The 17,086-nt window shown below is 41.7% G+C and overlaps 1 protein-coding gene across 1 annotated transcript in view; it reads left to right on the top strand.

Annotated features, from left to right (window-relative positions):
- Positions 1 to 17,086, top strand: part of Pou6f2 (POU class 6 homeobox 2) — a 472,454-nt gene that overhangs the window by 199,212 nt on the left and 256,156 nt on the right. The window lies entirely within an intron of this gene.

Raw genomic sequence — 17,086 nt, 5'->3', positions numbered from 1 at the left:
TGAGTGAACAGACAGCATGGCAGAGAGAAAAGTCCATGCAAACCCGAAACCACATGTTCCTTTTTCTGGCATGAGCCTAAATAGCCTGTAGAAGTGGTCCTGACCCTCCCTGGGGGAGGGATCAGCACTTGACAGGCTGGGAGCTGGAGTCTGGACTGGGGCAACTCCCAGTCCAAGGGCTTCCAATCATCCCTTTGGATATAGGGGTGTTAGAGGGCTGGGGTGACACTCCCAACTAAATATTACAACTTCCTTCTACTGTAATCTTATATTCTGTTTTATCACATATAGATACATATGTGTATATACATATGTAGGTATGTATATATGTTGCATTAACAAAATATATTTTATATCCAAATAATAGCCTCCCATCTGCCATTTGAAAGTCACTCCTCTAAACTATTCTTCCTGTTTAAATACACTATATATTCCACTACTCAATTGTACAGTGCCCCCTTTTCCACTGAAACTGTTCTTGCTAGCTTCCGCTAAGCTTGAAACCCTATGCACTTGCATTGATCACCCTCTGTTGACTAGGCTTAACCCAAGAAGATAAACTCAAAAGAATAACAAAAGTATGATGCCTGAGTTTCTGTACAATTCTGGGATCAAGTCTGATAGAGATGTAAACTAATCCCTAGGAAGATGAGGACATATTTGAGATAGTCTTTAGTGACCACATGTGTGCCTACGAAGATTTATTCAACCAAATAATAAAGTAATTACCCAATGTATGTTAGCAAATCAACACAACTAATGGGTAGATGTCTCTCCTTCCCTTACTTGACCCTTGTAAAGTTACTGAAACAACCAACTCTATGGTCCTACAAAACCTCCCCTTCCAAGGCGACCAGATGTAAACTCTGATTTGTAGCTTAAACTCACCAGTTGCTCCCTCCTAAGTTGAATGTAAATGGCGGCCACTTTCCAGAATTGCATTCTTCAGTCATTGTCCTGATAACTGTTCCCAGGATTTACCCACTCTATGATGTTTTCAAAGATTTGGTTGATTTTATTTTATCTACATGAGTGTTTGCTTTCATGTATGCATGCATACCACATACGTGCTTGGTGCTTTTGACATCTAGAAGAGGGCTTTAGATTCCCTGGACTAGAACCATTGATGGTTGTGAGGCAACATGTGGATACTGAAAACTGAACTGAGGCTCTCTGGGAGAGAGGCCATTGCTCTCCACCCTCATCCAGTCTATGATTAATACAACTGGTTTATTGAGTGTCCTTGAGTCTGCATACCCATTTATCCCTTCTTCCTTGAGGATCTGTTGGGATCAACATCTCCTTCAGAATCTCTCGGATAGTTTGTGCTGACTGTGTCTAAGCCTGGATCTTTATTCCAGCCATGTAAATGAAAATCGTTAGGTTGATATGAGTCAATATATCCCCCAGGCCAAAACTTACCACGTTTTTCTCAGGTTTTATGGTACCATGACTTCTTACTGAACACCTCCTGCTGTAGCCTCCACTTACCAAAGAGTGAATTTTTAGTTGACATTACTATTCATGCCTCGTTGTAACGCTCCTGTAACTATTTAGTATTATAATACAGAATGTGCCATTCAAATCTGAATTATGGTGTCATGCTTCAAGTCACAGAACAAATATTATCATACTCTGACAAAACATAAAGCTACATAGAATACAACATTACAACTACCTGACTAAAGCCACATCTGTCCGGAAAATACAGGTGTTCCAAGTCATGTTTGCAAACGCTAGAGCTCTTTTCTTGGGAATATTCTTTCTGTTTTGGTAGACCTCAAGAGGACCAAATAAGTGTAAGTAGTCTAGACCAATACATTATTTGCACAGAAACAGAAACATCATGAACATTAGAGTGATCTAATTTCTTAATTTTTCATTTTCTATATTTTGGTTATCTTCTCCCCCTTCAGGTGCAAAACCATTTGGAATGATGCCAATTTGTTTAACTGGATTTTTGAGTAAGTGGAAAAACATTTTTTAAAAGCCCTCTTTAAGATTTTATAGTAAGCTCAACAAGGACCCACATCAATGAAGCAGATTGCTTTAAAAATGCCTAGCAAATCTAGCTACGCCCTCCCCACCTCAGGAATAGTATGTGCTTGTGCAAAGCACATCTTCTCAGATGAGCTAGCAATGTCGCAGCACTAAGGACTGACAAGGGAGGTGCTGGCAAAACCCCAGTCCTGGTCTAGAAATGGTGCCACTCTGCTCCGGGAGGCCTGCTGTGACAGCACAGAGGTGACAGTACAATATGACCCCAGCCACTCACCAAAGGCATGGCTGTCATCCGGTTCTCATGTCTTTGATGAGACATTGCGAAAACTGTGTGCTGGACTTTAAAGAAGGCATGTCTCCCTCCTCTTTCTGTTCTTAAATTGAAAACAGCAGACAAATGGAAACCTTAGTGGCTTCGTTTTCCCCTTTGTTTCCACCTCCTCTCACCTAGCACTTAATAAACACTAGTACAAGGGCTGTATTTTCTTCTGAGCTGTAATATGTAACCAGAACAAACAGAGGACACAGGAAAGGTGGAGAAAAGTTAGATATATAAGCAAGAAAAAGTGAGTTATTGATTTTATTGACTGGTCTGTTAACTTCTGACATTGCAATAAAGTCTTATTTATTTGTATACAGAAGACTCAATTACATAGATACATATCATTTTAACAACTGGGTTATTTACAGGAGAATTGTGGCTTCATAAATAATACAGAGCTGGAATTTCTCAAGCTGATGTTTATCCATTGTTACCTAAGAAAGTGATGGCTCTGGGGCAGCTCAGTGCAGAGTCATTAGGAAGCACCACAATAGCCGGGATGGGGGTTGCCCTGCAAAGAATCCCAGCCTAATCACACCCAGGCGGAAGCTGTTGAACTGTTCTCTCCCTGCCATAGCAGGACAGCCAGCAAGCAGCCAGAAGCACAAAGGGGCAAAGGCCCCAGTCTTTTGTGTGTGTGTGTGTGTGTGTGTGTGTGTGTGTGAGCTTGATCACAGTCTTCTGGTGTTCCTTCGTAGCCATCCACCTTGTTTTTGGAGATAGGGCTTCTCACATGGCCTTGGAACGAGGTAATTCACCTAGGCTGGCTGGTCAGTAGCCCCAGGTAGCCACCTGAATCCACCTCTCCAGCGCTGAGGTTATAAGTATGGACCACGACACCCAGTTTTTTCCATGTGTGCTAGGGATGAAACTCAGGTCCTCATGCTTCACTGCAAGCATGCTAGTGACTAATCCATCCAGCTCCCAGCATCTTTGCTTAAACAGTCTTAAGAGGAGGATCAAGTACTTCCCAAATTGTCTTTTCATAGGATGAAACAATTAAGTAAATTGCTTTAAAAGATAACTTATGAGATGGGGGCAGGGGCAGGATTTTTAAACAGATAGCATCAACCTCTATTAAAGCTCATCCCTATTTAGAGGAACACACACAAGGTTGGTGGAAATGAAGAGGGACGTTTTGATCCTGCCTTGTTTTGTGTGTTCCCTAGAGATCACTTGGGGTCATTTCCATAGTTTCTGTTTTTTGTTTGACGTGTGCTAGTTCAATAAGTAGCTTCCTTGCTAGGCTGGACACCCATTTTGGACACCAAATATGAATAGCAACCATACTTGGTATTCATTCAGAAAGTATTTGCTGAGAATGGATGAATTCATCAAGCAGTTGAGGAGTGTGATATGTGAAGTGTCTGTGTGTCCTTCTTATCTTGTACAACACCCTTCACCTAATGAACACCGCAAAAAAATGTAGAATGGGTGAGCAAATGAGTAATCAGTTTTCAGATGAGGAGATTTACAGTTGGTCGCAGGTTTGGGACTCAGAAGCTCTGAGAATAGTCCTCTTCAGGATCAGAGAAGTATGTTCAAGTAATTGACGGTGGCAAGAAACTAGAAACAGAACCCAGGCTCTGCTCAGGTTCTGAAAATCGCCTGCAGCTTAGCTACCCTAGTCCTCCCCTACCCAACCCTTGTTTATGAATGTGGTTCTTGTGTTAGCATCCAGCTGCACCTCCACCTGGGCTCATGTTGCACACAGACCTGAGTTCTGTGGATGCACAGCAGCTCCACCCCAGGCCATGTACAGATTCCTCTGTACCAATTGAACAATTTTCACAACAGACATAACTGCTAGTCATTTCCAGGCAAATTCTCCCTTCCACGTTACAAAACCCAGGTTCTCCCATTCTGTTTTCACCCTAGCTCATGTAGGGGCAAGTCTGTCTATCCTGGGCTCCACTAACCCTGTCTTGAAGAGTTGCCTTGCATTTACAGAGACCTCCGGAGTTGCTGGGCAGGCTTCTGGCTTGATTCCATCCACTGCTGTCTTTACAGGACTCTGCCGCAAGCTCTGGCCCTTTTCACTCCTAGGTCTTGACAATGCTTGAGGTTCAAGCGCCTCAACCAGATCAGGTAGCTGCTACCTGGTGTACTGGGCCTCCTTTGTTCTGGAGCCTCGGATCCTGGAACTCCTTCCATATGCTGGGCAAAGTCATTATCTTCCTCCCCAGATCAACTTAGAGAAAGCTCACATTTGCTGAAGGTTTCATCTGTGCCAGAATCTGTGATCATGCTATTTATTCATGTGGATTAGTGGGTTTAATCCTTGCCCCAGAAGGCAGGTACTGTTTTTAGTTCAGTTTCGCCAATGACAAAACTGAGCTAGAAAGATTAAGCAATGTGCTTGCAATCACACACCTGACAAATCATGGAGAGGAGCAATTCCACTTCAGAGTGGTCCCCCCCTCCTGAGGCGCTAATGCTCTTGTGGTCCCTTCCCTGGGCTGGCCTTTGTCACTACAACAGATGCAAACAAGCTGCATCTCTGCCTGCCTGCTCCTCCCAAGCCCTTATGGATTTTATCTCTGGAAATAGGGCCTGAAGGTGAGGCATCAGGCGCACCTCACTCTGTGGCATTGTTGACAGGCCATCTTGGTCACCAGCATGCTGGATGGGCGGGAGACAGGACAGAGCAAAGACATGCTTGTGATATATGTGGGTACCCATGAGTGCCTCTGAGGTAAGCCGTGAGTAACGGGGTGGAGCAGGAGAATGGCTAACAACTACGAGGGAGTGGAGGCAGGGCAGAGGTGATTTAAATGAGGGCTAACAGAGCATGAGCCTTTTGTGCAGATTCAGCAAGTCGAGGAAGAATGTCGACTCTTCTTGGGAAGCCCTGCGGGAAATCCACTGGTGAAAACGCTGATCAGTAGCTCCAAGGACTGCAGATGCTGAGTTGAACATCAAAGACTTCTCCCTTGTTCAGGCTCCCCGAATTTCTTCCCAAACATCCACCTTCATTCTTGGGTATTGGTGGGGAACTTGTTTGACTTTAACCGGTTCCTCTAAAGGGCCCCTCGCTAGAGAGACTCTCCTGTGGTCATAGTGTTCTCCAACGCCTGTCCCTTTACCAAAATCTTGTGTGATGGGACCATGTGTGTCAAGTTTTTATAACAACATTCCAGTAACACTTAGGGAGCTTTTGGCCACGTTGATGCAGGGCATGATGCTGAGATCCTATTTAAATCTCACAGTCACAGTGGGGATGCTATTGTGCCCCACTTTACGACTGAAGAAACAATATAAGGTTAATTAAATATAAGGTTAATTAACTTTCCTAAAGTTCTACAGGCAACTCACTTTGTTATTGAATGTGGGGCTCATGTCCGGTGGGTGCCTCAAGCCTAATGTGGCCATCTGTTCTCAATAGGTCCATAACATGTAGAGAACAGAAAAAGAGATTTATTCAGTGTGGCCACATTGGGAAGAGGGACAGAGACCAGTGAATCCCCCAACTTCATCTTTGGGGTTTGGGTCAGACTGAAGTGTAGACGGACAGGAGTGTGCATCTGAGCAGTGCTGGTTGAAGTGCAGTCCGCTCATCATTGTCCCAGAGTTATCTGGCTTCAGCCCCATCCTTAAAATGCTCTGTCCAATTGTTTGAATGGTGTGAAATCTCTTTCTGGGAGACAAGTTTCCCCTCTGGCTGGTGCCCATTCCTTCCCCAATATGAAATTCTTGGGGGAAATACCCATTTCTTTGGTCCATTGTTTTATTCATCTGCTAGATCGACAGACTAAAGGGTTTCTTTAGAATACTTTCATTTTTGTCAGGGCAGTTACGGTGTGAAACAAAGATTAAAAACATAAACCAGTTCAACTCTTCCCTATATTATTAGTTTACTTATTTTGGGGGGCAGGCACATGCTATGGTGTTCATGTGGGGGTCAACAGACACCTTGAAGGAGTTGGGTCTCTCCTTCTACTTTGTACGTCAAGATGTGTGCTAACTGGCTTTACGTGTTGAGACACCACACAGGACTATTTTTTAAATTATTATTATTATTTGTGTGTGTGTGTGTGTGTGTGTGTGTCTGTGTGTGCGTGTGCACACACGCATGCAAGAGGGGGCAGTAAAGAAACTGCTGACATGATATTAGGGTGCAAGGTTTTTGTTGTGAGTAAGGAAGATAAAATATTCAGAGGCATCTGGAAGAATCCAGAGCAGAGACAAAGAAACGCAGAGTGGACATAATCAGGGTTCTCTGTGAGACAATTAAGAAAGCATAGCAGGAGAAACAGGGACAATAAGAGACAGAGAAGAGAGCAATAGAGAGAGCAGGGGTTGGACAAGTCATGTGGACTAGAAGGAGGATGAGGAGCTGAGGGGAGGGAAGAGCCAGAAGGCTAGCTTGGATATGCTGATAGGCATCACAGGTATTCAGATGGCCCTTTGGTCACAGGAAAGAGAAATAGCTCCTTTATGCTGATAGGAACCTGTTTCACAAGTTCCTAAGGAATGCTGGCTTTTATCTATAGAAATTCTTCTATAGTCAGTTTCTGGATCTTTGAACTTCCTGAGACCTAACACATGTGTGCGTTTCTTTTAAACAGTGTCTTAGTAGGTAGTCTAGGCTGCCCGAAATCTCATGGTCTTCCTTCCTAGCATCCCAAGTACTAACATAAAAAGTTTGTGCCATCATGTCTAGGTTTATATTGGGTTTTAAAAACATCTATTGTCTTGAGGTGGTTTTAGTTCTGGGTCATGTGGATGATTTTAGAATCTTGCAGAGTCTGATTTTCTGAAGTCTCAGTTAACCAGGCTGTCCCATGCTGCCTTTATTGATAAACAATTTGGAAAGTCTGATTTTGTCATCTGAAGATTCTGTTACAATAGCATGGCCTCTTGGCCAGAATGTTATCTAGAGTCACACAGGTCCACTCTGAACCCGAATGAGAGGTGGCCTTCCAGAAGATGCTCTTTGCCACCAATGTCTCTTGCCGGACAAAATTTATAGAGAGAGGATTGTCCATCTCTTTAATCTCATTTTTGGGCCCTCAAAATGCAACGTGTTTTCTTCCACCGAGAAAGGGAAGCTGGCCCTTGACAATCAGGCTGGAGAACAGAGCTCACAGCAAGCAGTGATACCGTCCTAATGACCCAGAATGACTTCATGGAATTTCCTGTAGGCAGGGCCATGCTGACTGTGGTGGATTAGGTCAAAGCTCAAACACTCAGTAACCATAAGAAAATGGGCAGCATCTGAATCAAAATGGCTTGAAGGAGTGCTATTATCTTAGCAATAAGGGCTCCAAATTTGCTCAGTCTTTCTTACCTTCTATGGAATTATTAAAGTATTCAATCCGAAGTTCCCCCACTTCTCGCACTTCTTGAGAAGCTTTGGCACCCCCTACCCTGCACCACCTTTATGATAGTTTTTGGACATGTTGGCTTGAAAGTGCCTAGAAAGTTGACGAGATTCTCACTTGGATCCCAGCTCCTCCTCTTTTCTCCCTCTTTTCGCACAAAAAACCTGAAACAGTAACACTGACTGTAAGCTGGGGATCTGAGTTATTTACATTCTCTGGGCTTTAATTCTCATGCTCTGTGTTGGACCGAAGAATCGGAATTTTCAGCCATATACCAGACTGGCTCTGAGCCATTTTTTCTTTCCCTGACCCCTTATGTCAACTCATTTCTTCTCCATGAACTGTGCTACCCAACTGCCATCTTCCACCCAGATTACATGTAAATTTCCAGCTTATTCTATCACCTATTCTATGTGTCATAATTTATTGATATGTGGAAGTCAGTGAGTAATGAGTACGAAAATATTTTATTTACACTTATATTGGCAGATTTTCTTCCTCGCACTCATTCTCAGGTGACACCTTACAGGGAACAGTTGAGGATGAGCTGGTATGTGTCTTAGAGTCAGGTGTATGCCAGGGTTTCTTATTGCATCACACAATATTCATTAGTTTGACATTACTAACATATTAAGTATCATATACAATTTAGGTGTGCTTCTATTATCACCCCCTTTGTATTAGGAATTAGATCTACTTTTTATTCTAATTCCAACACTAGAGTTCTAAACAGAAATGTGAACTCAGTAAATGGATTTTTAAAACATTTTAACCTAGAGTGTGTAAGTTATGAGTTGAATCAATGATGTTTTTTTTGTGTCTTTATATAGATAAGCAGTGACATACACCCCAATATGGCAACATAGCAAATGGAAATTGCTACACATCAGGTGTTTTTCTGTGATGGAGAAAATATAGTGATAAAAATAATCTGAACAAATTCTCTCCACAGAGCTTTTGTTTCATTTAAGTGGAACAAAAGCTACCGAAGAGGAGGACAATAAAATGATGCTTTGCTAAAAGGATAAAGAATACGACCCCACTCTATTAGTGAAACACACCACGAGTGCATTCCAGTTAATAGCATCTTTTTGCAATCACTACTTTTTCAATTACAGTGATGCTAAGAAATAAATAGACTAAGGGAGAGAAAAACGATCAGAAGATACCTGAATTAGACTAGTCCTTTGGCTGGTTTTAGTTTTTTTTTTTAAGCAACCAACTCGGGAAAAAAAAAAAAAAAAAGAAACTAAAAACAGTTTACTGATGGGGCATGGGTTGACATTTTCAGACTCGAGAAATGCCGAGAGCTATTGGGAAGGCAGTGTTTCATTACCCCATCTCTAGAGGTATTAGAGATTCATTCCTGGTGTGGTGTGCAGCATCCTTCTCTTCCAGCTGTGTTCTGTTGTGCTGTTAGAGAGGCTCTATTACAGTAAGGGGCTGCTAACTAGGTGTGATGCTACAATTTCATGCCATGTGATTCCTCTGGGGTGTTTCTTCCTGTCCGTGAGTCCTAAATGACCCGACTTTCACCAGTCCTGAGCCACACGCAAGAGTGGCTGCAAATGCCACCCTTTAGGAGCATCTGAGAAGGAATGCAGTTTTATTTCCTCTTTAAGGGTTTTTACATTTTTATACTCCCCCCCCCCCTTTTTTTAAAGTGGCACCATGGCTACTTTTGTAGGGAATGTGGCATTCTAAGAGAAAAATAACTGAAATGTATGAGCCAGACTCTTCATGAATCCTCACACATAGCAGGACAAAGATACGGACACAGAGGAGAAAATGGTCAGAAAATGTCAGAAATCACAGAGCTTTGGTTCTGTTGTGATTTGTGAAGGGTAAATATGCGTCTTTTTTAAGAACTTGGACAGCTTTTCCTGTTGGCAATCTCTTGACTGGTGTCTTGCTGTGGTTCTCACTGGGGTCAGGACCAGAGGGGCTCTAATTAGACCCATCCTCTGGAACCCTCCTCCTAACCACTCTTCTCTGCCTCTCACCCTTCTGAGCCCTGGGGGGGGGGGGGCTTAAAAATCTATCAAAATGTATGATCAGTGTTAGGATATCAAGTACATCCATGCTTTAAATACCACTCAATTTTTTTAAAAAAGAAAAGTTAGAAGAAGGAGGGAGAGACTCAAAAGGGGTGAAGTGTGAAAAGCCCAGCATTATAAACTCAGATGCATTTCTCTTTTTTGTGCCATGTGAAAAAATTGTCTGAGGAATTTTTCCAAATGTAGATTTGACTAATGCAGTGTCTGAGCCTTGGATTTGGGAAACAGAGTGAACCCTTCTCACAAGTCCCAGCTAACTCCTATGCTGCTGGTCATGGGCTCAGTCCTTGGCCATGAAGCCCAAGAATGTAGCTATCCTTTAAGCTAAAGATGGCTGGATGCTTATTACTTAGGTATGCAGCCAAATAAGAGGGAAAAGTAGAACTCAAGAGTGTTATTCAATTATTAATATTCTCCTTTAGTTTGACCATCCTGTGAAACTCCAAAATCTAGGCAAGGGACTGGTCTGTGACTGCTGGACCACCTGCCCATGGAAGTCATAAAAGAAAACACTGAGCAGAGAACCACGAGTTCTTGGTTGGAGGTCTCTGGGATCTTATACCATGTCCATTATCAGAAGTGACTGCACCCAGAGGCCAACATTTTCAATTGGAATAATGATGCATTCTGTTATAGCTCGTGCTCAAGTCATATTCGGTATGTCCTATCAGTGCTTTCTTGCCACTGAACGCAAATATCAGACCTTAGGGAATGTCTGGAGGTCTTAGAGAAGCAAGAAATGATGGGAGCGCCATAATAACATCAGACTGGGCCGGAAGATTAGTCTTGCCATCATCATATGATCATCATACAACTATGTTGGCGAGCGGTCGATAGAATTAACCAGACTAGCTTTAATGTAAAATATTCAGCTTTAATAAGGGGAAGAAAGGGAGCTTAGAAAGCCAGGGTTCCAGCGGAGCACAGGAAAACAAAGAGGAAAAACAAACGCACACGGATGTTTTATAGACTATTTGTGGCCCGGGGTAGGGGGGGTGGACACACAACCCACAAACACGGTGATTGGCTGAGCTTCCCCATCATCTCCCCCTTTTGTCTAAATAAGACAGAACCAAACCAAGTACAACTATATTCAATAGGAACAAATAATAAATAAAAAATTACAAACAACACAACTAGCCCCATTTGGCCTCATGTCCCTTTAAGGCTTTGGTTTCCAGGTATCCATGTGAGACTAAGTTAAGACTCAACAAAGTGGACATAAATATTTTCTTTGGAAAGGTTATACCCAGTCAATTCATTATTAGCATTGTTAATGTTAGCCAATAGAAAGCAAAATAATATTTTATCTAGAGCTTAATTTTCCACCAAATGTAACTGGTGATAACAGCCTGTAAGTGATAAGTTGATATTTTCTATAGATTTGATTGTTTTTGGAGATAAAAATTTGCTTAAATTGCTCTGTAGACATGAGCATTCTTTGGATTTAAACATAGATAAAAAAGGTTTCCCTGATTTTTGATTAAAAATAAGTAACTCCAAATGTTTTAGAAACTGAATGAGTGGAGGCATTGAGGGCAGCTGACTTATAAAATATTTCAGTTTCGGTGAAGTCATGTTCGGTTGTATCTTACAAGCCCTAATAATTTGCCTTTTGATATGTGTTTTATTGTTAAACTCAGTGGAGCCCATGTAGAGAGACTTAGAACCCTGTGGCCGTGAGACCTCTGCCCCATCCTTGCCATAGCGGCTTTTTCATCCTTCCTTCTGATCTTCTTAAGGGACATGGGCTCAGGTGGCAAAGTTGAACATTTCTCAGGGTATTCCCACCACCACTGATCAGAGGAGTGGCGCATACCCTGAGGAGAGTGCAAGCTTTGAGTATGTCCCCCTCTAGAAGGTTGAGGCTGTGGCTCGAAGGACAAGGGAATTGACTACTAGCCCCAGGTTAGGGACCTGCATTTCTGCAGATTTTTCTTTGCATTGAACACCACAGCTTGTGTAGCTGACCCTTTCATAGAGCTGGGCGTAGATGAATCGTGCTACAGATGAGCAGAAAGCTACTGGATGCACAGGACCTGCCTCATCTGCACATCGCCGGAGTGCTGCCATCAAGAAGAAGCACCACATGCAGTGCCAGTGTGTTGAGGGTGACCCTGAACAATGAGTGACCTTGCCATTTCTTTGGAGATACGCGTTATATGAGCAAGGCTTTCTGGATTTCAAAGACCTTTTTAAAATCACACCACTTCCAAGTGGCTCAAAATCTGTGATTAAATTGCTCCTTTTAAGAATATCAGCTTGCTCCAGAGTTTCTAATACCAACTGTATGTGGACATTCACATATGTACATCATGCACCCACAACTCAGCCCAGAGCGGGCCTGCAGGATCTCAGGAGATGGCCATCTTCACCGGGGAGGTCTGACGCTCTCCAGGAGACAGCAGTACCGAAGGGCCTTGCCTACCCTGAAGCTCTTTATCCGCTAATAGCGTGCCATAGAAGTTTGTTAGCATTTGATGGTTCTCTTTTCATTTCTCTTCACCAAGTATTTACAGTCATTGGTCTGGATATCAAAGGAGTTGGTCTATGCTTTTAATAGATGGATATGAAAACAAATGATAAAAAGTGTCTCCAACTTAAGGAAAATTTGATAAATTCTGAGGAAAAAAATCTTTGAAAATCTCTGTAGAGTACAAACTACATCCACATGTAAAAGTGGGTGACCACTGAACAATGTCATCAGTAGGTAATCAAGTCCGCGTAGGGATCTGTGGGGAATATTTGTTCTTACCTAAATATCCCACATCTCCCTTTGACTTTCATATATATATATATATATATATATATATATATATATATATGCAGCCTTAAAATAAAGGCCATCACTTAGCGCTACTGTGAACCTAGACCCTAAACTCAAGAAAAGCTGAGATCCCTTTCCACAGGTCATGTGAGTCACGACCAGTAAAAAGAAATACACTTTTTACATTAACACCATCAGATAGTCTTATTCTCCGGGCTTCTTGCAAAAGCACACAAATCCATGTGAATTGATGAATGTGGAATTTAAGATGTCTTTTATAGAGTTAGCCTTATTACTTTAGAGTCTCAACGGCCACCAGTAGTGTGTAGAGTTCTGTACACACATGTGTGTGGGAGGCTGGACCTGTTTCCCCACTATCACACACATATACCACAAATTCACGTATTCTCTCTCTCTCTCTCTCTCTCTCTCTCTCTCTCTCTCTCTCTCTCTCTCTTTCTCTGTGTGTGTGTGTGTGTGTGTGTGTGTGTGTCTTTCTCCTCCTTTTTCTTCCAAACAGGGACAGGCAGGCAGCGTTGGGAGTCACAGATTTGAGGTCTGGTGGGAAAGGTGGGCTTGAAAGGAAGAGGATCTCTGACACAGATCCTTGATTTCACATTCCACACTGAGACCCTTTCCCACTTGGCTTCCATTCCATGAATTACCTGTGAACAGACTGCAATCATAGAATGTGTGTCTTTGGTTCTTCCCCTTTCTGAGCTGGCAATCTCAATCTGATTAAGATCAGAGGACATCCAGGGCGAGGAAGCTGGGAAGGCAAGAGGAATCATGCTGCTCACGACTCAAGAGCTCTACATAAAGTCAGTGTTATATAATGACTTGAGAGGTGTGTGGTGATGATGCCAATGGTGTACAATCACACAAGTGGCATTTGGTGGTTCAAGTCATGTATGTTGTCCTAGAGCAAAGGAAACTTAAACTCTGCCACACAGCAGTGAAGCCACCATTCTTTATCCCCGCTGTCTGCGATCCTTGTGGAGTTTAAGAAATGTTCCTACAAATACCATCTTCCACTCTCTGTCACTAGGTTCCTGTGGGCTGTGAAATGCTTCAGGAGGCTCCAATAATTATTCACATATTTAAGTGGGGCAGCACTAGTGTAAGCCATGGTCTGTGAGAGAATTTAGAAGCTAGACTCTTGGCACCACGTTTTCTGAGTGTGTTACCACGGACTAGAAGCCTATAATGAGACTCCCATACCATCAACATCTCATCAATAGATTTAAAAAATGCCAATTGTAAGTTGAAACTATTTGGGAAATAATTTCATTTCAGTATGTATAGACTTTTTCTTGTCACAACTGCTTAAACAATACAGTACAACAATTACGTAGCCACGCCTATTGCATTTAGTATCCTGAGCAATTTAGAGGTGAATTAAATGAATGAGAAAGGATATATAGGTTACATGCAAATGTTAAGCAGATTTAGATAAAAGACTTGAATGCCCTCAGATTTTTGTATTCACAGGGTCTGAGAAATAGCTCTCTGCTTACTGTTGGAAGACTATTTGTGAACATCACATTTTGTAAGCTCTGAGAGACTCGAATATGGAGCTCCATTTCAGACATCGATCTTATGGAACACAGTACATAGCCATGTACCCTTAGCTTATATATAAGATATTTCTGAAATATGTACACATAGAGATTAGCATATGTGTTAGTTGGCTTTGATGGATAAATATTAAAAGCAAATTGAACGGTATGAAATATTACTTTAAGTACAAAGTTTAAGTACAAACTTTATTAAAGTACAATAACCAACAGATGAAGCAGTTATGTAGCAAGCATGCAGAGTTCACAATGAACATACACGTATATTATCTCATACGGCACTCACAGCAGCCAGCTTGTGAAGGAAGTACTCTCGTCATTCCTGACTTTCATAAGAGAAAGCTGACGAATAAACAATTGGAAGACAATTCCAAGTCTATGTTCCTAGTGAGGTGACAGAAATAAATGTAAACCTGGCCAAGTTTAAGATGTAAGAAACCTTGCCTTTAATATTTTTACCAAACTGCTTCCTATATCTGCTCCAGTCGGCTTTATGACTGCTGCATAGTGCCTGACAGGGAAGAGCCCTTCGGTCAATGGTCTGTTTGCTCCTGTGTTTGGAGGCCACAGAAAGGCAGCACATGATGGACAGGACCCCTTGGATACCAGAGTGATGGTGGCCAGAAAGCAAAGAGAGCATGAGGAAGGGACCAGCATCCCTCTGTCCTTGTCAAAAGCATGCCCACAGTGGTTCAGCTTCCTTCTGCTAGTCCATCCCACCTAAGGTTCTATCACTTCCTCATCATGCCACAGGCTGGCAGTAAGGCTTTTAATACATGGGCTGTAGGGCCTTCTACATCCATGTTGTAGAAATCTGTCTTTTGGGATTGAGATAGAGTTTGTCAATAAACTAATAATTTAAAGATATTTCCAAGATTTATGCTAAACAGAAGGAAGTAATCACATGAGTGTCAATGTGTATCTTAAGCTGAACCTCTAAGTGTGAAAGAATTGTCCTGGCCTGAGAGCTCACTGTCAAAGGGGACCATGAGCAAAGAGGATGAAGGCATAAGATGATGGGATAGAAGAAAAGGAAGTGACGCACGGTGAATATGATCAAACCATGTACACTTTTAGGAAAACATCACACAACATTTTTTCTACATGTACTAGTTGCTGATAAAAACATAAAGGTTTTAAAGCACATGTCATTCACCACACAGCTGACATCAGAGGGCTCCATGGTTACTATGTTTTCCAGAGTCCTGGTCAACTATAATATTTATGTTTCCTTATCTTTGCCATGGAAATGCCTAACCTCAAATTCTTTGCTATCATACAGTAAGTGCTGCTTCAAATCTCTAAAACCTTTAGCCAAAGCCTTTTATTCATTCTGACTGTTGGATTCCCCTCTGGCTCCAGCAAGGCCCCTGTACAGGAGCTGCCTTCCAAGCAAGCAGATTACTTTATGGCCCTACAAGGTTAAGCGTGATACATGTGTTTGGGGAAAATGGAGATGCACATTAAGAGGGAACATTACTTTTTGATCCAGGCGGGAAAGCATACATAATCTCCTCTAGAGCCTGCGAAAGACTTCATTTTACACATGAAATTGTGTGGAATTGCCCCAGACTGCATTGAACATGGTTTTTGAGCATAGCCACTCACAGAACAAGTTGCTGAGCACCAGTTAGGGCCTCAGAGCACCAAAGAATAAATATAAGCAAATGTAATCTGTATGGAATTGTAGAGAATAAACACACACTACTGTTGGCACAGGGCCTGGGTGGGACCAGTCCTCAGCATTACAGTGGGATGTGTTAAGAACAGAGTCAAAAATAGACTCTGAACACATGGAGGAAATATGATACAAAGGGGCCTATCTTGCTGTAGAAAATTCTGATATCAAGTGTACATTTAATTGTTTAAAAAGGGACTTTTAGATTTTTCTGTACATTGTAAAACTTTCTTTTCTGGCATAAAAATCCAGGCATGAGAAGCTGGAGGAAGCAGCCACATTTTTCTAAGCAGTGAATTTTTAGTCATTTGCAAATTAGTGTAATCTTAATATTTGATCAAAAGCATTATTTGGGGGCTGAATGGAGACCATGAGATTATACTATGTAAGCTGCTGCCTAGCTTAACATGCCCTGGTTTTCAAGCATAATAAAGAAACTACACATAAAAAATTCAGGGGAAAGCTCTTTTGTATATATGGGGATTGCTGGTATCTTCTGATGGGTCATCTTACTCTTGTTATTAAATGACAGTGATCATTAAAATGCCAAACATATCTCGACAGAATTTGGTTTATAAAATGTCAGCAAGTCTGTGTTTTTATTAGTTTGTTCCAAATCAATTTAGAAATTTCAATAGACTGCTTGTAAGTATTCCCTAAGCAATGTCCATTCCTGACTTTCTGCACAAAAAAATATTACAAATTAATCAGATTTTCAGATTTCTGCATAATGGCTTTGCACATTTATTGCTTAATCCTATTATAAAATTCTGTTATGATTGACACATCGCTGTGGAAATAGAAGTCAATTGAATAATATGTAGCAGTCAATTTTATTTGTAGCTTAATGTGCTGAAGTATTTTTTCCACATTTCCATTATTTATAAGTCTGTCCCTTTGGAGACGATATAGAAGAATTTGTTTTAAATGAGCCAATAATACCTTCTTTAAAATTTATAAGCATGACAGAATCATATCTTTTTTCATTGGTTGGCCTCAGCATGCAAGTAAACAGAGCCTGAAATGTCTTTCACTTGCTATTCATAGGACAAACACCAGGAAAGTGGATCTTGTTAAGGTTTGCTTAGAACTGGATTTCAACCACCCCAATAGAAAACTCCAAAAAACCAAAAGCCCTCAACAGGGACACTTTCAGAAATGGCAGTTTCGTTTATTTTTATTCAAGTATTTATATTGGTTTTTACTCAAGTATTTATTGTTTCTACCATTATCTGAACCACTTTGGTTTGTCCTAAAATGAAGCGCAAACGCATGCAGACAATGCCCAAAGGCTTTCGAGATTTGCTGTCAGGGTGCTGAAATGCAACAGGATCTCAGCATGGGAATACAGCTAGTTCAG

This window comes from Arvicola amphibius, chromosome 6 (assembly GCF_903992535.2).
Source record: "Arvicola amphibius chromosome 6, mArvAmp1.2, whole genome shotgun sequence".
Classification (NCBI taxonomy): domain Eukaryota; kingdom Metazoa; phylum Chordata; class Mammalia; order Rodentia; family Cricetidae; genus Arvicola; species Arvicola amphibius.
This window is presented reverse-complemented; position numbering and strand designations above follow the sequence as displayed.